This window comes from Arachis hypogaea, chromosome 13 (assembly GCF_003086295.3).
Source record: "Arachis hypogaea cultivar Tifrunner chromosome 13, arahy.Tifrunner.gnm2.J5K5, whole genome shotgun sequence".
In the NCBI taxonomy this organism is placed as follows: domain Eukaryota; kingdom Viridiplantae; phylum Streptophyta; class Magnoliopsida; order Fabales; family Fabaceae; genus Arachis; species Arachis hypogaea.
The window spans coordinates 68,332,786-68,355,358 of record NC_092048.1 but is presented as its reverse complement, the minus strand read 5'-3'; positions in this window follow the sequence as shown (position 1 = coordinate 68,355,358).

The window sequence follows — 22,573 nt, the reverse complement described above, 5'->3', positions numbered from 1 at the left end:
AAATATTGATTTCGAGTGTACGGGTTTTGAAATTGAAAACTGAGATGAGAGGTTACGGAAAAGACCTTCTGCTGAAGCAAATCATTAGATGTCCCTGCTTCAGATCTGGAGGAAAAAGAGTTTCTTCTGTCGAAGAAAATTTCTACTTTCCCTGATTCATCCTGTTTTATTTCTCGTAAGAGAGGTGCTTGTCTAGGTTGTGTAGGGATAGCTCTGTCAATAGACCATGACTGGGGGAGATCAATTTCATCCCACCTTATGAGCCTTGGAATCATACGTTGGCTTTGTTTGTGGAAAAAAGTATTTCAAATTAAACTTGATCATGTTCAAGACCTTGTTTGTCTATAACCTGTTTCTTCTGTTAAGACACATGAGGATGAGACGTATTTTCTATAGCTCCTTTTTGGCATTGAGTGGTGTGCTGACTGCCAAAACACATGAGACACACCCTATGTTGACTGAGATAGTAATATCTGTAATGACGGGCACGTTCTCTGACAAAGTAGTTTCACGATCTTGGGATTTAAGAAGGACTCTAGAATTACAAGTGTTCAAGACCTTGTATTGAATCCTATAGATTAAAGCGGCTGGAATGGATCCTTCCTTCATGTTAAGACCATGAATTCGGATGTTTAGGAAGAGAGGTCAAGAATATTGGTGTCTAATAGGCTGACCGTTTTGTTTGGAAAACAGTTGAAATAAACTGGACCATGTCCAAGACTTGTTTCAACTGTTCCGATAAGGGAGTCTTGGAAATCATTGTGTCTAATATCTCTAAGACACATGAGGATGGAAGCATTCAAGCCTTCTCGGATGAGTGGTTTGACTGCAACCTGGACACACCCTATGTGAAGATATCTGTAATGACGGGCACGTTCTCTGACAGATTGTTTGGTTAAGAGATGGAACTCCTCACCGGAATCTGGTCCTAGAGGAATATTATTTCAGCGGTTTTGATGATATAGTCTGATTTTCTTTTGTTGTCATCAGGGACATAAAGCTCATCTTGGGGGATTTTGGGTATCTCCCAATTGTCGATGGCTTGATTGATATCTTCGAAGCAAACTTCTTCTTCAAAGATATTGTGTTTGGGAGAAAGTTCGTCAGGTCTAACTATTTTCTAGTAAGAGGATTGGAGGAAGAATGGATTGGAGAGTGGAGGAGGAAGATGGAGAAGAAAAAAGAAAGGCGTCTAGAAAGAGAGCGGAAGAGCTTAGACATATTTCCATAAAATCTGATATCATTGCCCTCCCTTTGGTTCAGAAGGAATATAAATATTATCACTAAACTATCACTCAAATTTTTGGATCTGGGATTTTAACTCTTTTTTTTTTTTGCAATCTCTAAATCCATAGTCACCAGGATTCTTACGTTTAGATCTTATCACTTTCAAGAACATCATCAATTAGCCCTTACTGCCCATCAACAAGGGTCTTACTGCTACAGTTCCCTTAAGTGATAAAAGTAAACAGCCTGTACTTCCAGATTTAAAGAGTGGTTGTTTTGATATATACCAAAAATAAGAACATGAACAGTAAACATAATTTCCAGATCCATGAACCTCAGAGACAGCTTAATGATAATATTAACACTCCTACTTCCCCATCAGGCTCTGATACCAGATGTCCCGAAGTGGATCAAGGAGGGAAAGGGGGAGAATGACAGAAAATGAAGTCAGTAAGAATGCAGTATGATAGATGCAAGAGCAAGAAAGTAAATATGAAGTTAGATGCGGCGGTAGTCCGCACGCATATGATTGTTAGTATGAAGTTAGATGTGGCGGTAGTCCGCACACATATGCAACTGCAGAAATGTAAATATGAAAACACGAAAATGAAGAACTGATGAAAGTTTTATTGAATGATTGAAATAAAAGAAGAGGGAAGAAGAAGAGCTGGAGAGCTTACAAGGGAACTCTCAGAGTCTCTCTCTCTAACTTCTCTCTATTCTCTCTCAAATTGAAGGATGCCTCTTAATGAATACAAGGCTTCCTATATAGCTGAAGATTCTACTGTTTCTACAGTACAGGTGAACATGACCGGCACCATTTCTACAGTACAAGTTAACAATGTTTTGTGATTACATGAAATTCGAAGATTAAAGACTAATTAAAGACTATCTTCTCCTAGGTCAATTCCAAAGCAGTCGTCTTCATTCTGGTTATAACCGCTTGAGGATTCTGCCGAGGAAGTGGATCATCTTTGTGTTTTCTGTCTTCTTCAATCATCTGCATGATTTGCTGAAGATTTTTGCTAGGGTTTCTTTCGATTGAGCTCCTGCGAAGGCTGCAGCAATTTGGGCTTTTTGATTGAGGAACAAAGCAGTTTCTGGGTCTGAAATCTTTTGACTTTCAGGATTGGATTTGAACCATTCTCTGACTTCTCTGGGTAGGCCATTGAGGCATCAAATTGAGACCACCATTTGACATAACCATGCTTTGTAGGATTGGAAATGATTTGGGGTGGTTTGGTTTTGCATATCTGTATTGCCATGAGAATACCCATGCCAATGAAAATGTTGAGAAAAATTTTAACATTACAGGAACACATGTTTCCTGACTGTTAAACTTTGATTGAAAAAGTTTATACCCTTCATCTGTTGGTGAAGGTAAAATTTCTTGAATTGGTCCAAAGAATCCCACCATTGTAGAACCAATTTGGAAAAACATAATTGGTTTTTCTTTTAAAGTAAATTAACCATGAATGTCTGAACTGAGTATTTTGAAACCAAAATACTTTAGTCCAGGCTTTCATGTAATCCCAATAATTAAAACCTATTGGGTCATAATTTTGAGAAAATTTTTGAATTTTGTTTAGGTTGTTTCCAAATTGCTTTGGGACAAAATTCTGAGAATTTGGATAGTTGAATGGGTTATAAATTCAGATTGGTTTTATCCTTGTAATGTTTAATAGATACTGAGTCAGTATCTATTAAGATGAATTCGTAAATTGGCGGGTTTTGTTGGGTGCTAAAGGCCTGAAGTGGAATCCAGTAGGGAAAATCTTTGGGATGACTTGTTTGGAGAGCTATCCCAGAATTCAGGCTCTATGTGGATAATATTTGCGGTTTTGTTTGTAGACATGTAATTGGTTTGGGCTTTTTGAGTTTTGGTAGTGGTTGAGGATGTTTGGGGTGTTTGGTCCATGGGCTTTTCTTTTCCTGTTTGTATGACTGTTTTTCGATTGGCTACTTGGGATATCAATTGAGATAAGTCAATTTCTTCATCTGACTCACTGCATATGTCAGCCCATGATTTTTTGTTGAGTTTAGTGAGACCCTGGTCCTGTAAGGCAAGGAGGGTTTCGATTGGGATGACATAGTCTGCTTTGGATTGTTTGGCTTGGTTGTGTTTTGGTTCAATGGATTTTTGGGTGGGTTGTTGGGTAGATGACCCAGATTGTTGGGTGAGTTGTTGGGTAGATGACCCAGATTGTTGAGGTTGTTGGGTAGATGATTCCGTTGGGGTGTTAGACCCAGATCTTCTGATTGGCCCTGGTAGGGCTAGGCGAACGCCTCTGCCTCTTGCTGAGGCTAAGGTTGCCTTTTTAGGCATCGTCTGTTTGCTTATCTCCCTGCAAATATTCACGTGTGAGAAAGTCAGGGAGAGAGTTTGAGTTGCCCTTGATGTACTCAATATCAAAATCAAGATGCTTAAAATAGCTTGCCACCTGGCAAACACTTGTTTTGATGCATGATTTTTAACATCGTTTTGTAAAACATCTTTGGCCGATTTACAATCAACTCGAACTAAAAATTTTTGATTGAGTAAGTCAGATTGAAATTTTGTGATGCATAAGACAATGGCTAAAATTTCTTTTTTGATAGTGGAATATTTTTGTTGAGTACTATTCCAATGTTTGGATGTAAATGCAATGATACATTCTTTATCATGCAATTTTTGTTTTAGGATACCGCCATATCCTAAATCTGATGCATCTGTTTCTACTATTTTAAATGCATGAGGAACAGGTAAGTAAAGACAGGGAAGATTGCGGACTTTGGTTTTAAGGAACCTGATAATATCAGAATGTTTTTCTGTCCAAGGTGGAGGATTTTTCCTAAGCCTATCATGGAGAGGCTTAATGAGTTTGTTAAGATTTGGGATGAAATCCGAGACATAATTGAGACATCCTAGAAACCTCTGGAGCTGAGGTTTATCAAGGATATAATCTGGAAACTTTTCTACAAACAAAATTGATCTTTCAATTGGAGTTATAGTGCCTTGGAAGATTATATGACCAAGGAAACGGATTTTTGTTTGTAAGAGAACAATTTTTGACTTAGAGACAGCAAGACTGTTTTTTTGGATGATGTACATAAAAGTTTTAACATGCTTGAAATGTTCATGTAAAGTTTGGGAAAAGATTAAAACATCATCAATGTAAACGATTGCAAAATTTGAATATGGATTGAAAATGTCATTCATAATTTTTTGAAATTCAGATGGGGCATTTTTCAGACCAAAAGGCATTACATTCCATTCATATGTCCAAATGGAACTGTAAATGCTGTTTTGTATTGGTCTGATTCGGTGATTTGGATCTGCCAAAAATCGGATTTCATATCAAATTTTGAAAAAATGTCTGCAGAGTTTAATCTATTAAGAAAATCCTTTTTGTTTGGATGGGATAACGAATCCATTGTAAGGCTTCATTCAGTGGTTTGTAATTGATGACAAGCCTAGGAGTTCCTCGTTCTATTTCAGCTTGCTTATTAAAATAAAAAGCAGAGCAAGACCAAGGACTCTTGCTAGGACGAATTAAGCCTTTATCCAAAAGATCTTTTATTTCTTTTTGACAATGCTGCAAAAGCTGCTCATTCATTTGAATTGGGCGGGCTTTTGTAGGGATCTTTGATTCTTTGAAATTCTTTTCATAGGGAAGATCAACAACGTGTTCTTTCCTATTCCAGAAAGTATGAGGCAAATCCGAACAAATAGACTTCTCAATTCGGTTTAAAAGGTTCTTGATTTTGTCTTGAATCTTTGGTTGGGAGAGTTGGGATTCAAGGGTTTTAAAAGAGATTTCTTCTTTCAAAAAACAAATCTGTTTTGTCTTAGATTCAATTAGGTTTAAAGATTTTTGTTTTGGTGAATCTAAGAACTCAAAGAAGGTTACCTGTCCTCCCACAAAAGAGGTAAGTCCTGGAAAATCTGCTAGGTAAAGAAACAAAAGGATTATGAAAGGTGTCCCCAAGACTACATCATTTTTGATATCTTTTGCAATAATAAATTCGGTGGGAATTCTGAGATTACCCTTTTCAACAAAAACACCTGTTAGTTTGAAATTGATACTTAGCCTTTCGCCCGTTATTGAGCTAAGGCGTTCAGTAGACTTTTCGAAATATTTTGTGGGGATCAGACCTTCCTTAATACAGTTTGAATCTGCACCCGAGTCAAAGAGTGCAATGGTGTCGAAAACAAAATCTTTAACGACAATTTGGATATGAACACGATGTTTCATAAAAGAGAATACATTGATTATTCTCAGAATTTCTTATCCCTCGTTGTCGTCAGAAATTTTATTTTCTTGTTCCCTAGAACACTCTGTTTGATCAAGTTCATCACCAGATTCTCCCACTTGCATTAATTGAGAGAGAATATGTTGATGATTGTCTTGATTTCTCCTGATTTCTTGGATTTCTCTTTTGAGATTGTTGACTTCAGACTGGAGGTCCTGAATAGTTATGGGACGAATAACTTGTTTTTCTAATTTTTTGAAAATTGGTTTGACGTCATATTTATTGCTAAGGACCAAATTTTTGAGTTTTTTCTCCTTTTGTAAAGATCTTTTTAATTTCAAAAGGAAGTCTTTCTTTTGTTCTGAATTGTCAATAGCCTCAATAGCATCAAATAAGAGATCTTGGTCTTTGGATAAAACACCAATTTGCTTGACATCTGAATCTGATGATTCAATGTCATCGATTTCGATGTTATTGATATCATCCGAATATTCTTGGTCAGAATCATTTTCTGAACTTTCTAACAAAAGATTATTAATCTGTTCCTCAATCAAAGGATCAAGGTTTAGATTATTAATCTTTCCTTTTAACCGGCAGTATTTGCTAATATGTCCAGGTTTCTTACATGTATAGCAAATAATGGGGTTCTTTTGTGGGTAATTTTGGAAATTCTTTTGGAAACTCTTTTCATTTTTAGGTTTTTGAAAACCTTTTCTAGATCTTCTGAAATTCTTTTCAGGGTTAGGTTTAAAAACTTTTCGATTGGATGGTCTTTTGGATTTCTTAGGATGACAAGTAGGAAGACCGAATTGTTCACAGAAAGTTCCCAGATCAATACGATTTTGGGTTTTCTCTCGTGCAAGTTGCCTTTGGATTTTGTCATCTTGACAAATCTTTAAAGCAACTTTCTGGATGAAAGAAATCAGTTGACCATAACTTAGCTCGTCATAGGGTATTATGCCATTTGGAGTTAAGCTACGTATTTTGTCCCTTACTTTATCTCCCAGGGATTTTGGGAGTCCAGCAAGGAACTTTTCTTTCCAGAAAGGTTGTTGACTATCTTCCCTGGTATAAACCCTAGTAAGAAAGGTGTCTTTATACCTCCCAAAGTCAGACAGAGTTTTGCATCTGAGATTGGAAAGTAGCTCAGCAGAGCGATCTTTCCAAAGAGATGGATCACCAATGAAGTGGCTTGCTATGGTAAAGATTAGGGTGTTAACAGCATCGGGGATGGGTTCTCCGTCGTCTCCAATGATGGGTTCATTCTGATCGTTGACTTTATGGCAGAAAAGATTGAGTGTTTCTGGTTATCAGAGAGGTAGTTATCCCACCATCCTTTCAGTTGGCCACTGAAACCGGAAATAATAACATTGGCTATTGCTTCTTCAGAAGTTTCATGGGCAGCTTGATAGGCTGTCCCTACCATAGTCATATGCTGAAGCATACTCATGATGTTATATTCAGTTTTGCCGTCTATGTTCCATTCATAGACATTATTGGCATTGAAACTGACAAAACCTAGTTCCCTTTCTTCAAGAGCTAGGTCCGGAGCGGAAAAATGATTATAATTATATGCAGAGGGTTTGGTTAAATCCTTCCATTTGGTGAGAGAGTTGGTCAGAATAGGACTGATCTTGAGGGATGATTTGTGAGAATCATCGCTCTGTTCGGAGAAGGAGTCGTTGGACTCATGACAAAGGGCATTAACGGCTTTGGATGAGCGCATTTGAATACGAGAAGTAGACTCACCAGAGTTAGGAGTTTCAGGGACAGTAGAGAAACGGTTTAAAAGTTGGTCAATTTTTTGAATAACTTCTGAATCACCGGATTGTTGTTTTAAAATGGAAGTTTTAAGACTTTGCTTTGCTTTACTACTCATTTTAAAAGGTTTAAAAAGGGTTTTTCAATACTTTTAGAAGTAGAGGCTTCAGAAATATTTTTCAAAGAAAAAGTAGATCCCGAAGATGAAAGGTTGTCACCCAGACATTGTAAAAATCTATTGGTGTAATTAGATTGTTCAATAAGATTTTTAATATCTTTTGGGGCGACAGCTTCATCAATATTTTTTGTTTTAAAAGGAGAAGCCATAACAGGGTTATGTCCTTCCGTGTTTGAGATAACAAAAGGTCCTTTTGGAGGAAACTCAGATCTAACTAAATTCCCATCTTTAACTTTCCAAGTTGAAATAACATTTGCTGAAAGCAAGTTTTCTTTGTTTTTGAAAGGATAAACCAGATTATTTTTTATGGAATAAGCATGAAACCATTCAAAGAAAGGAATATGCATCTTAACTTCTTTTAGAAAACTGTAATATTTTTCTTTGAATGATGCAATTTGAGCAGCTGTATGCGTACGTAAATACCATTCTCTGTGGAGGTCATATTCCTCAGATTCAAGGTTTTTACGTAAGGCTTCCCTATTTATGATAAATTATGTGCTACTCATTGGGCATTATTCACAGAAGAATATTGAGCACCATGCATAGATGAGTATGTTGGAGATTGAATGGAAGATTCTATCTCAATATCATCATCTGAATGCTTATCATCAGTTTGATAAACTGGTTGAGAAATGTTTGAATTATTTTGTAATCCTGAAATATTGATTTCAGAGTGTACGGGTTTTGAAAATTTTGAAAACTGAGATTGAGAGGTTACGGAAAAAGACCTTCTTGCTGAAGCAAAATCATTAGATGTCCCTGCTTCAGATCTGGAGGAAAAAGAGTTTCTTCTGTCGAAGAAAATTTCTACTTTCCCTGATTCATCCTGTTTTATTTCTCGTAAGAGAGGTGCTTGTCTAGGTTGTGTAGGGATAGCTCTGTCAATAGACCATGACTGGGGGAGATCAATTTCATCCCACCTTATGAGCCTTGGAATCATAACGTTGGCCTTTGTCATGTCAGTGACAAACAAAGTAGTTTCACGATCTTGGGATTTAAGAAGGACTCTAGAATTACAAGTGTTCAAGACCTTGTATTGAATCCTATAGATTAAAGCGGCTGGAATGGATCCTTCCTTCATGTTAAGACCATGAATTCGGATGTTTAGGAAGAGAGAGTCAAGAATATTGGTGTCTAATAGGCTGACCGTTTTGTTTGGAAAACAGTTGAAATAAACTGGACCATGTCCAAGACTTGTTTCAACTGTTCCGATAAGACACATGAGGATGGAAGCATTCAAGCCTTCTCGGATGAGTGGTTTGACTGCAACCTGGACACACCCTATGTGAAGATATCTGTAATGACGGGCACGTTCTCTGACAAAGTAGTTTCACGATCTTGGGATTTAAGAAGGACTCTAGAATTACAAGTGTTCAAGACCTTGTATTGAATCCTATAGATTAAAGCGGCTGGAATGGATCCTTCCTTCATGTTAAGACCATGAATTCGGATGTTTAGGAAGAGAGAGTCAAGAATATTGGTGTCTAATAGGCTGACCGTTTTGTTTGGAAAACAGTTGAAATAAACTGGACCATGTCCAAGACTTGTTTCAACTGTTCCGATAAGGGAGTCTTGGAAATCATTGTGTCTAATATCTCTAAGACACATGAGGATGGAAGCATTCAAGCCTTCTCGGATGAGTGGTTTGACTGCAACCTGGACACACCCTATGTGAAGATATCTGTAATGACGGGCACGTTCTCTGACAGATTGTTTGGTTAAGAGATGGAACTCCTCACCGGAATCTGGTCCTAGAGGAATATTATTTTCAGCGATTTTGATGATATAGTCTGATTTTCTTTTGTTGTCATCAGGGACATAAAGCTCATCTTGGGGGATTTTGGGTATCTCCCAATTGTCGATGGCTTGATTGATATCTTCGAAGCAAACTTCTTCTTCAAAGATATTGTGTTTGGGAGAAAGTTCGTCAGGTCTAACTATTTTCTCAGTAAGAGGATTGGAGGAAGAATGGATTGGAGAGGTGGAGGAGGAAGATGGAGAAGAAAAAGAAAGGCGTCTAGAAAGAGAGCGGAAGAGCTTAGACATATTTCCATAAAATCTGATATCATTGCCCTCCTTTGGTTCAGAAGGAATATAAATATTATCACTAAACTATCACTCAAATTTTTGGATCTGGGGTTTTAACTCTTTTTTTTTTTTGCAATCTCTAAATCCATAGTCACCAGGAGTTCTTACGTTTGGATCTTATCACTTTCAAGAACATCATCAAATTAGCCTTACTGCCCATCAACAAGGGTCTTACTGCTACAGTTCCCTTAAGTGATAAAAGTAAACAGCCTGTACTTCCAGATTTAAAGAGTGGTTGTTTTGATATATACCAAAAATAAGAACATGAACAGTAAACATAATTTCCAGATCCATGAACCTCAGAGACAGCTTAATGATAATATTAACACTCCTACTTCCCCATCAGGCTCTGATACCAGATGTCCCGAAGTGGATCAAGGAGGGAAAGGGGGAGAATGACAGAAAATGAAGTCAGTAAGAATGCAGTATGATAGATGCAAGAGCAAGAAAGTAAATATGAAGTTAGATGCGGCGGTAGTCCGCACGCATATGATTGTTAGTATGAAGTTAGATGTGGCGGTAGTCCGCACACATATGCAACTGCAGAAATGTAAATATGAAAACACGAAAATGAAGAACTGATTGAAAGTTTTATTGAATGATTGAAATAAAAGAAGAGGGAAGAAGAAGAGCTGGAGAGCTTACAAGGGAACTCTCAGAGTCTCTCTCTCTAACTTCTCTCTATTCTCTCTCAAATTGAAGGATGCCTCTTAATGAATACAAGGCTTCCTTATATAGCTGAAGATTCTACTGTTTCTACAGTACAGGTGAACATGACCGGCACCATTTCTACAGTACAAGTTAACAATGTTTTGTGATTACATGAAATTCGAAGATTAAAGACTAATTAAAGACTAATCTTCTCCTAGGTCAATTCCAAAGCAGTCGTCTTCATTCTGGTTATAACCGCTTGAGGATTCTGCCGAGGAAGTGGGATCATCTTTGTGTTTTCTGTCTTCTTCAATCATCTGCATGATTTGCTGAAGATTTTTTGCTAGGGTTTCTTTCGATTGAGCTCCTGCGAAGGCTGCAGCAATTTGGGCTTTTTGATTGAGGAACAAAGCAGTTTCTGGGTCTGAAATCTTTTGACTTTCAGGATTGGATTTGAACCATTCTCTGACCTTCTCTGGGTAGGCCATTGAGGCATCAAATTGAGACCACCATTTGACATAACCATGCCTTTGTAGGATTGGAAATGATTTGGGGTGGTTTGGTTTTGCATATCTGTATTGCCATGAGAATACCCATGCCAATGAAAATGTTGAGAAAAATTTTAACATTACAGGAACACATGTTTCCTGACTGTTAAACTTTGATTGAAAAAGTTTATACCCTTCATCTGTTGGTGAAGGTAAAATTTCTTGAATTGGTCCAAAGAAGTCCCACCATTGGTAGAACCAATTTGGAAAAACATAATTGGTTTTTCTTTTAAAGTAAATTAACCATGAATGTCTGAACTGAGTATTTTGAAACCAAAATACTTTAGTCCAGGCTTTCATGTAATCCCAATAATTAAAACCTATTGGGTCATAATTTTGAGAAAATTTTTGAATTTTGTTTAGGTTGTTTCCAAATTGCTTTGGGGACAAAATTCTGAGAATTTGGATAGTTGAATGGGTTATAAATTCAGATTGATTTTATCCTTGTAATGTTTAATAGATACTGAGTCAGTATCTATTAAGATGAATTCGTAAAATTGGCGGGTTTTGTTGGGTGCTAAAGGCCTGAAGTGGAATCCAGTAGGGAAAATCTTTGGGATGACTTTGTTTGGAGAGCTATCCCAGAATTCAGGCTCTATGTGGATAATATTTGCGGTTTTGTTTGTAGACATGTAATTGGTTTGGGCTTTTTGAGTTTTGGTAGTGGTTGAGGATGTTTGGGGTGTTTGGTCCATGGGCTTTTCTTTTCCTGTTTGTATGACTGTTTTTCGATTGGCTACTTGGGATATCAATTGAGATAAGTCAATTTCTTCATCTGACTCACTGCATATGTCAGCCCATGATTTTTTGTTGAGTTTAGTGAGACCCTGGTCCTGTAAGGCAAGGAGGGTTTCGATTGGGATGGCATAGTCTGCTTTGGATTGTTTGGCTTGGTTGTGTTTTGGTTCAATGGATTTTTGGGTGGGTTGTTGGGTAGATGACCCAGATTGTTGAGGTTGTTGGGTAGATGATTCCGTTGGGGTGTTAGACCCAGATCTTCTGATTGGCCCTGGTAGGGCTAGGCGAACGCCTCTGCCTCTTGCTGAGGCTAAGGTTGCCTTTTTAGGCATCGTCTGTTTGCTTATCTCCCTGCAAATATTCACGTGTGAGAAAGTCAGGGAGAGAGTTTGAGTTGCCCTTGATGTACTCAATATCAAAATCAAAGATGCTTAAAATAGCTTGCCACCTGGCAAACACTTGTTTTGATGCATGATTTTTAACATCGTTTTGTAAAACATCTTTGGCCGATTTACAATCAACTCGAACTAAAAATTTTTGATTGAGTAAGTCAGATTGAAATTTTGTGATGCATAAGACAATGGCTAAAATTTCTTTTTTGATAGTGGAATATTTTTGTTGAGTACTATTCCAATGTTTGGATGTAAATGCAATGATACATTCTTTATCATGCAATTTTTGTTTTAGGATACCGCCATATCCTAAATCTGATGCATCTGTTTCTACTATTTTAAATGCATGAGGAACAGGTAAGTAAAGACAGGGAAGATTGCGGACTTTAGTTTTAAGGAACCTGATAATATCAGAATGTTTTTCTGTCCAAGGTGGAGGATTTTTCCTAAGCCTATCATGGAGAGGCTTAATGAGTTTGTTAAGATTTGGGATGAAATCCGAGACATAATTGAGACATCCTAGAAACCTCTGGAGCTGAGGTTTATCAAGGATATAATCTGGAAACTTTTCTACAAACAAAATTGATCTTTCAATTGGAGTTATAGTGCCTTGGAAGATTATATGACCAAGGAAACGGATTTTTGTTTGTAAGAGAACAATTTTTGACTTAGAGACAGCAAGACTGTTTTTTTGGATGATGTACATAAAAGTTTTAACATGCTTGAAATGTTCATGTAAAGTTTGGGAAAAGATTAAAACATCATCAATGTAAACGATTGCAAAATTTGAATATGGATTGAAAATGTCATTCATAATTTTTTGAAATTCAGATGGGGCATTTTTCAGACCAAAAGGCATTACATTCCATTCATATGTCCAAATGGAACTGTAAATGCTGTTTTGTATTGGTCTGATTCGGTGATTTGGATCTGCCAAAAATCGGATTTCATATCAAATTTTGAAAAAATGTCTGCAGAGTTTAATCTATTAAGAAAATCCTTTTTGTTTGGGATGGGATAACGAATCCATTGTAAGGCTTCATTCAGTGGTTTGTAATTGATGACAAGCCTAGGAGTTCCTCGTTCTATTTCAGCTTGCTTATTAAAATAAAAAGCAGAGCAAGACCAAGGACTCTTGCTAGGACGAATTAAGCCTTTATCCAAAAGATCTTTTATTTCTTTTTGACAATGCTGCAAAAGCTGCTCATTCATTTGAATTGGGCGGGCTTTTGTAGGGATCTTTGATTCTTTGAAATTCTTTTCATAGGGAAGATCAACAACGTGTTCTTTCCTATTCCAGAAAGTATGAGGCAAATCCGAACAAATAGACTTCTCAATTCGGTTTAAAAGGTTCTTGATTTTGTCTTGAATCTTTGGTTGGGAGAGTTGGGATTCAAGGGTTTTAAAAGAGATTTCTTCTTTCAAAAAACAAATCTGTTTTGTCTTAGATTCAATTAGGTTTAAAGATTTTTGTTTTGGTGAATCTAAGAACTCAAAGAAGGTTACCTGTCCTCCCACAAAAGAGGTAAGTCCTGGAAAATCTGCTAGGTAAAGAAACAAAAGGATTATGAAAGGTGTCCCCAAGACTACATCATTTTTGATATCTTTTGCAATAATAAATTCGGTGGGAATTCTGAGATTACCCTTTTCAACAAAAACACCTGTTAGTTTGAAATTGATACTTAGCCTTTCGCCCGTTATTGAGCTAAGGCGTTCAGTAGACTTTTCGAAATATTTTGTGGGGATCAGACCTTCCTTAATACAGTTTGAATCTGCACCCGAGTCAAAGAGTGCAATGGTGTCGAAAACAAAATCTTTAACGACAATTTGGATATGAACACGATGTTTCATAAAAGAGAATACATTGATTATTCTCAGAATTTCTTATCCCTCGTTGTCGTCAGAAATTTTATTTTCTTGTTCCCTAGAACACTCTGTTTGATCAAGTTCATCACCAGATTCTCCCACTTGCATTAATTGAGAGAGAATATGTTGATGATTGTCTTGATTTCTCCTGATTTCTTGGATTTCTCTTTTGAGATTGTTGACTTCAGACTGGAGGTCCTGAATAGTTATGGGACGAATAACTTGTTTTTCTAATTTTTTGAAAATTGGTTTGACGTCATATTTATTGCTAAGGACCAAATTTTTGAGTTTTTTCTCCTTTTGTAAAGATCTTTTTAATTTCAAAAGGAAGTCTTTCTTTTGTTCTGAATTGTCAATAGCCTCAATAGCATCAAATAAGAGATCTTGGTCTTTGGATAAAACACCAATTTGCTTGACATCTGAATCTGATGATTCAATGTCATCGATTTCGATGTTATTGATATCATCCGAATATTCTTGGTCAGAATCATTTTCTGAACTTTCTAACAAAAGATTATTAATCTGTTCCTCAATCAAAGGATCAAGGTTTAGATTATTAATCTTTCCTTTTAACCGGCAGTATTTGCTAATATGTCCAGGTTTCTTACATGTATAGCAAATAATGGGGTTCTTTTGTGGGTAATTTTGGAAATTCTTTTGGAAACTCTTTTTATTTTTAGGTTTTTGAAAACCTTTTCTAGATCTTCTGAAATTCTTTTCAGGGTTAGGTTTAATAACTTTTCGATTGGATAGTCTTTTGGATTTCTTAGGATGACAAGCAGGAAGACCGAATTGTTCACAGAAAGTTCCCAGATCAATACGATTTTGGGTTTTCTCTCGTGCAAGTTGCCTTTGGATTTTGTCATCTTGACAAATCTTTAAAGCAACTTTCTGGATGAAAGAAATCAGTTGACCATAACTTAGCTCGTCATAGGGTATTATGCCATTTGGAGTTAAGCTACGTATTTTGTCCCTTACTTTATCTCCCAGGGATTTTGCGAGTCCAGCAAGGAACTTTTCTTTCCAGAAAGGTTGTTGACTATCTTCCCTGGTATAAACCCTAGTAAGAAATGTGTCTTTATACCACCCAAAGTCAGACAGAGTTTTGCATCTGAGATTGGAAAGTAGCTCAGTAGAGCGATCTTTCCAAAGAGATGGATCACCAATGAAGTGGCTTGCTATGGTAAAGATTAGGGTGTTAACAACATCGGGGATGGGTTCTCCGTCGTCTCCAATGATGGGTTCATTCTGATCGTTGACTTTTATGGCAGAAAAGATTGAGTGTTTCTGGTTATCAGAGAGGTAGTTATCCCACCATCCTTTGAGTTGGCCACTGAAACCGGAAACAATAACATTGGCTATTGCTTCTTCAGAAGTTTCATGGGCAGCTTGATAGGCTGTCCCTACCATAGTCATATGCTGAAGCATACTCATGATGTTATATTCAGTTTTGCCGTCTATGTTCCATTCATAGACATTATTGGCATTGAAGCTGACAAAACCTAGTTCCCTTTCTTCAAGAGCTAGGTCCGGAGCGGAAAAACGATTATAATTATATGCAGGGGGTTTGGTTAAACCCTTCCATTTGGTGAGAGAGTTGGTCAGAATAGGACTGATCTTGAGGGATGATTTGTGAGAATCATCGCTCTGTTCGGAGGAGGAGTCGTTGGACTCATGACAAAGGGCATTAACGGCTTTGGATGAGCGCATTTGAATACGAGAAGTAGACTCACCAGAGTTAGGAGTTTCAGGGACAGTAGAGAAACGGTTTAAAAGTTGGTCAATTTTTGAATAACTTCTGAATCACCGGATTGTTGTTTTAAAATGGAAGTTTTAAGACTTTGCTTTGCTTTACTACTCATTTTAAAAGGTTTAAAAAGGGGTTTTTCAATACTTTTAGAAGTAGAGGCTTCAGAAATATTTTTCAAAGAAAAAGTAGATCCCGAAGATGAAAGGTTGTCACCCAGACATTGTAAAAATCTATTGGTGTAATTAGATTGTTCAATAAGATTTTTAATATCTTTTGGGGCGACAGCTTCATCAATATTTTTTGTTTTAAAAGGAGAAGCCATAACAGGGTTATGTCCTTCCGTGTTTGAGATAACAAAAGGTCCTTTTGGAGGAAACTCAGATCTAACTAAATTCCCATCTTTAACTTTCCAAGTTGAAATAACATTTGCTGAAAGCAAGTTTTCTTTGTTTTTGAAAGGATAAACCAGATTATTTTTTATGGAATAAGCATGAAACCATTCAAAGAAAGGAATATGCATCTTAACTTCTTTTAGAAAACTGTAATATTTTTCTTTGAATGATGCAATTTGAGCAGCTGTATGCGTACGTAAATACCATTCTCTGTGGAGGTCATATTCCTCAGATTCAAGGTTTTTACGTAAGGCTTCCCTATTTATGATAAATTCTGTGCTACTCATTGGGCATTATTCACAGAAGAATATTGAGCACCATGCATAGATGAGTATGTTGGAGATTGAATGGAAGATTCTATCTCAATATCATCATCTGAATGCTTATCATCAGTTTGATAAACTGTTTGAGAAATGTTTGAATTATTTTGTAATCCCGAAATATTGATTTCAGAGTGTACGGGTTTTGAAAATTTTGAAAACTGAGATTGAGAGGTTACGGAAAAAGACCTTCTTACTGAAGCAAAATCATTAGATGTCCCTGCTTCAGATCTGGAGGAAAAAGAGTTTCTTCTGTCGAAGAAAATTTCTACTTTCCCTGATTCATCCTGTTTTATTTCTCGTAAGAGAGGTGCTTGTCTAGGTTGTGTAGGGATAGCTCTGTCAATAGACCATGACTGGGGGAGATCAATTTCATCCCACCTTATGAGCCTTGGAATCATAACGTTGGCCTTTGTCATGTCAGTGACAAACAAAGTAGTTTCACGATCTTGGGATTTAAGAAGGACTCTAGAATTACAAGTGTTCAAGACCTTGTGTTGAATCCTATAGATTAAAGCGGCTGGAATGGATCCTTCCTTCATGTTAAGACCATGAATTCGGATGTTTAGGAAGAGAGAGTCAAGAATGTTGGTGTCTAACAGGCTGACCGTTTTGTTTGGAAAACAGTTGAAATAAACTGGACCATGTCCAAGACTTGTTTCAACTGTTCCGATAAGGGAGTCTTGGAAATCATTGTGTCTAATATCTCTAAGACACATGAGGATGGAAGCATTCAAGCCTTCTCGGATGAGTGGTTTGACTGCAACTTGGACACACCCTATGTGAAGATATCTATAGTGACGGGCATGTTCTCTGACAGATTGTTTGGTTAAGAGATGGAACTCCTCACCGGAATCTGGTCCTAGAGGAATATTATTTTCAGCGGTTTTGATGATATAGTCTGATTTTCTTTTGTTGTCATCAGGGACATGAAGCTCATCTTGGGGATTTTGGGTATCTCCCAATTGTCGATGGCTTGATTGATATCTTCGAAGCAAACTTCTTCAAAGATATTGTGTCTGGGAGAAAGTTCGTAATGTCTAACTATTTTCTCAGTAAGGGGATTGGAGGAAGAATGGATTGGAGAGGTGGAGGAGGAAGATGGAGAAGAAAAAGAAAGGCGTCTAGAAAGAGAGCGGAAGAGCTTAGACATATTTCCAGAAAATCTGATATCATTGCCCTCCTTTGGTTCAGAAGGAATATATATATATATATTGTGAACATAGAGATATAACATGTTTATTGCTACAATTAACATTAGAGCAACTATAGCAGGGGCTCACAAAAAAACTATTCCAATCTTTAATTTGATTATTGGAATCATTGAGAGGGCCCTCACAAATTCAATCAATGCTTCCCCTGTATATATATATGAACATCCAAAATTGATAAGTGTTAACATAAATATGGATGAATTAATCGTATCTTTATAGAAAATGAGTTGTTATTAGGTGTTCTAAGAGTAACATAACTCCAATCAATTTATGCCACATAGGTTAAAATAATTTTATTATAACTCATTAATAATTTGTAATTCAATTAATACATTAGTATAAGAGTTATAATATATACTGAGAACTCTAATAAATTTTCGTTAAGAATTTAACTTAGGTGGACAAATTTAATTAATTACCTTCCGCATCAAGATCTGTGATTAGATAACTGTGCCTTAATACACTCAGAAATATCAACCAACTTGAAAATATTTTGAGTTGAAACAGATTAGAAACTTCGCCTGGAAAAATTAGAAAAAATCAGCCTAGTTAAATTAGAGCTTCCAAGAGGATTAAATCAGATCATGCTAAGCTAAGGCAACAAGAATACAAGATAGAGCGACAAGAGGCAAGAAACAATCTTCAAGCCCAGAAAAATGATCATCACTTTATAATAATAATAATAATAATAATAATAATAATAATAATAATAATAATAATAATAATATCATATTTCAACATACTTGTTCACTATGACCTTGTAGAAAGTACACCAAATGGCTCCCAACTGCAGGTAAAGAAACAAGGGGATTAGCACATGCATGCCAAAGTTCTGAGTCCAGAACTGGCTTTTTCTCTGCAAAAAAACCTCTAACTTCAGTTTTGATAAAAGCAATAGGAAGCTGATGAGTGTGGCAAAAATCATTGAACTCAATAGCTTTCTCAAGACTAATATCTGTGAAAACAACAACCTGCAAAATAAAATATATACAAATACTAATATATCAAAATAAACTAGATAGAGATGCATTGATGATGGGAAATTCAAAAAGCAAACTTCAAATTAAATAAGAAAGAAACCACAATCAGTATCTATGTTTACCTGGCAACCAAGATCTCCGAGTCCTAATATTTGCTCGTCATTAGTGACAACAACTTGAGTACTTTTCTCTAGCCAGTTTTTCATTACTTCAAGGATCTAGCCTCTGTAGAGTCTCAAACACTTAGTATATCTTCTTATCTTTCTTTCTTTCTTTCTTTTTTTCACCTCAAAGGCTAAATGATAAAAACAGAACAATAAATATACATAAAAAACCATACTTCACTTTCAATCTAATGTATAGACCCTACGGTCGACGAAAAATGCTTCCATATTTCTGGCAGGCTTCTCTAACAGTTGGAGTGTAAACAACAAGAAGCCGTTCCTCCATGTTATCAATCAGAAGCTTATAAAATAGCCTCTCATTCCTCTCTTGAAAAATGACATCACATCAGTGCAATATCACATTTAAAATGGTGGAAAAGAATGATTGTTATAAATAAGAACTTTATCATTAGTTCTTACAATATTATTACTGAATCTATTCATGAACACACTTTGAATTGATTATTTCAAGCAATTTAGTATCATACTAGTTATAAAAAATCTGCAGATAAATCACAAGTTTCAGTTACCCGGTTGTACCTATTTTTCATGACACTTGGAGTGCTTGAGAATAAACAATTCATCGAACACTTGGAGTGCTTGAGAATTTGAAACAATGTTATCAACCAAGAGATAATAAAACTCATCAAATGTTATATCACATAACAAATCATTCAGAATCTGAGAATTAAAAACAAAGAAAATGAATAAACAGGAAAAAGAGAAGGAGAACCAGAAATTGAAAATGAGTGAAAAGAAGAGCGTACAGAAAGGATAGAATGTCGATGGAGAACACGAGCGTCATTGGCCAAGGAGAGTTAACCGAAGAAGCGATTTCTCTCGATCTCAGAGGCTTGGGCATTGCAATTAGATCTGAAAACGCGTTGATGAAGGAAGCGCCTTGGCTCGATTTCAATAGCTTTATGGCAGAAGCAGAAAGGAGATTAACTTTAGCGGCGGCAATGGTGGCGATGGAGATGGCGATGGAGAGCTTTAGGGTTTCAGTGAGCTCTCACCCTTCTCTTCTTTCTCTTCGAGTGTTTCTTGGACTTTGAAATAAATTTTAATTATGTGATAATTGATAACAGTAGGATTTTATTATTAGGTATTTGGTGGGAGTTTATCAAAATGCCACATATAAAATATATTGAAGAGGTTTTTAAAAACCCCCACTGAAAAATACCCACAAATATATATAAATCTTGTAGTGTCTCTACTACCTTCCTTGGTGGGTTGCATAGGAGTGTCCAGCCCCTACTTTTAATCTCAATATTGATCTCAAGATGCTCGTTCCTCCCTAATTGGAACCCAACCTCTGGGATGATTTCCCTCTCACTCACCCAACTATAGAATTGATTTTAGTTGAATGCAGAGAGAAACTTGTATTCATTGAAAGATGAGCTTGAGGATCTAGAAGTTGGTTCCTTGGTTTTTCTTTTCTTTGAGGATGAGCTTTTTGGTGGTGCCATTGAGTTGAGAGTGTGTTTGAGGTTGTGAAAAAAAATTTTGGGGAAGGTTGTAAGAGAGAGGGCAAGAAAAATAAAGTTTTGCTCCAACACCAAACTTAGGACTTGATTGTCCCAATCAAGAAAAGGGAAAAGAAGAAGGGGAAGAGAGGTAGTGGAAGGCGAAAAGATAAAAGAAGAAGAAAAGTGTTTGGATTCTTTTTTCGTTTGTGATTAGGGGTTTGAAGTGGGAGAAGAGTTGGGAAAGTGAGGCTTTTATAGGGTGTGAAGAGTGTGGTTTGAATGGTGGGAAATAAAAAGGATTCAATATTTTCCCACTTGGGGAGTGGCGCCTAGCATGGAAAGAGGCGCCAACCCTTATCTCACTGTGCATCCTGCATGTGTTGAGTTCCAAAGTGTAAGTACACTTTGACTTCTTTGCTTTATGAGTTATTTACCATGTGGGTCCTATCTTTTCTCCTGAAAATGAAACTGAAACCCGTTAGTAATGACAAAAGAATCCTTCACATTCCTTCTTATCATAGGTAAGTGGGATTGTAACTGATGGGTGTCCCTTGGGACACCAAACTTAATCCTATTGTATCTCAATAAATTGGTTTCATAATTGTGTATTTAATGTGTTCATAAGGATGGAATAACTCCAATCTTTTCATTTTTTTGTTTCTAACCTCTTTTGAACTCATTAAACCACGTTCATACTCTTGCCAAAATGTTAAGTGCTTTCAGGTTGAGTAGAATTGGGCTTGCTAGGTGATCCTTGTATGGTGGTGGCTACACCAAACTTAATCTCTGGACTTACTCTTCAAAATCAAGTTATCAAAATGGTTGTAAGCCTAGATTAAGTGGGTGAGTAGCCACACCAAACTTAGCCTTTTAGCTAGTTTTCAGCCCATTTACTCATCATTAGTAATGCATTCATCAAGTTGCAATTCCGGAATAAAAGAGATTAAAGAATGTAAGGGTATCCTAACTACCAAAGCTGATATTTAAACTTCCTAACTTACCACTTGCAATCTAATTTTAAATGGTAATGTAACACAAGTATGAAACTGAAATTTAAACTATCTAAAGCAACGAATTTTAAACTACTTATAAGAAAAACAATAAATCAAAAGGATAAAGTGTTGGGGTGCCTCCCAACTAGCGCTTCTTTATTGTCACTAGCTTGACACTCCTCCATCTTTAGTTGAGCTTGTAGCTCACTTTCTGTTCCTCTAAGGAGCCTCCCAAGTAGTGTTTGAGTCTATGGCCATTGACAGTTAGAGTTCTCTGAGTCTTGTCCTCCATGAGTTCTACATGACCATAGGGAAACACCTTGATTATGGTGAAGGATCCTGACCATCGAGACTTAAGTTTCCCAGGAAAGAACTTGAGTCTTGAGCTGTACAACAGCACCTTTTGTCCTTCAGTGAACTCCATTCTTGCTATCTTTTGATCATGCCACCTTTTTGTGTTCTCTTTGTAGATTTTTGCATTCTCATATGCTTGATTTCTAAATTCTTCCAGCTCATTGAGTTGCATTAATCTTCTTTCTCCAGCAGCTTGCTCATCATAGTTTAGCATTTTTAGAGCCCAAAACGCTCTATGCTCAAGCTCAACTGGTAAGTGACAAGCCTTGCCATATACCAGTTGGTATGGGGACATCCCAATGGGTGTCTTGTAGGCTGTCCTGTAGGCCCACAATGCATCATCCAGCTTCTTAGACCAATCCTTTCTTGAGCTTCCTATAGTTTTTTCAAGAATTCTTTTTAGTTCTCTGTTTGAAATCTCAACTTGCTCGTTGGTCTGTGAATGGTATGGAGTTGCCACCTTGTGCTTGACTCCATACCTGAAAAGGAGTGTCTCAAGTTGTTTGCTGCAGAAGTGTGTCCCTCCATCACTAATGAGGGCTCTAGGAACCCCAAATCTGCTGAAGATGTTCATTCTCAAGAAGCTTATCACAACCTTGTTGTCATTTATCGCAGTGGCTATGGCTTCTACCCATCTTGGGACATAATCGACAGCCACCAATATGTAACTATTTGAGTAGGAGGTTGGGAAGGGTCCCATAAAGTCAATTCTCCATACATTAAATAGTTCAAGCTCTAGTATAAATTGCTGTGGCATCTCATTTCTCTTGGTTAGATTACCAGCTCTTTGGCACTCATCACATCTTGACACCAATTCATTAGCATCCTTGAACATTTTTTGCCAGTAAAATCCGGATTGAAGCACTTTTGCTACTATTCTTTCTCTACTGAAGTGGCCTCCATATGCGGATCCATGGCACTGCCACAGCACTTCCTGCCCTTCTTCATGGGAGACACACCTTCTCAAGATTCCATCAGCACACTTTTTGAACAAATAGGGGTCATCCCAGATGTAGTGCTTGGCATCCTTGATTAGCTTTCTCCTCATGTGTTTGTTGATTTTGGTTGGTAGTTCCCCAATAGCCTTGAAGTTAGCTATGTCTGCAAACCAAGGGGCTACTCGGATCATCATCAACTGCTTATCAGGGAAGCTTTCATTTACTGCAACTTGGTGCGTCTCTTCTTCTTCTTGTGGAATCCTTGAGAGGTGGTCAGCTACCTTGTTCTCTGCTCCGATCCTATCTTTAATCTCAATG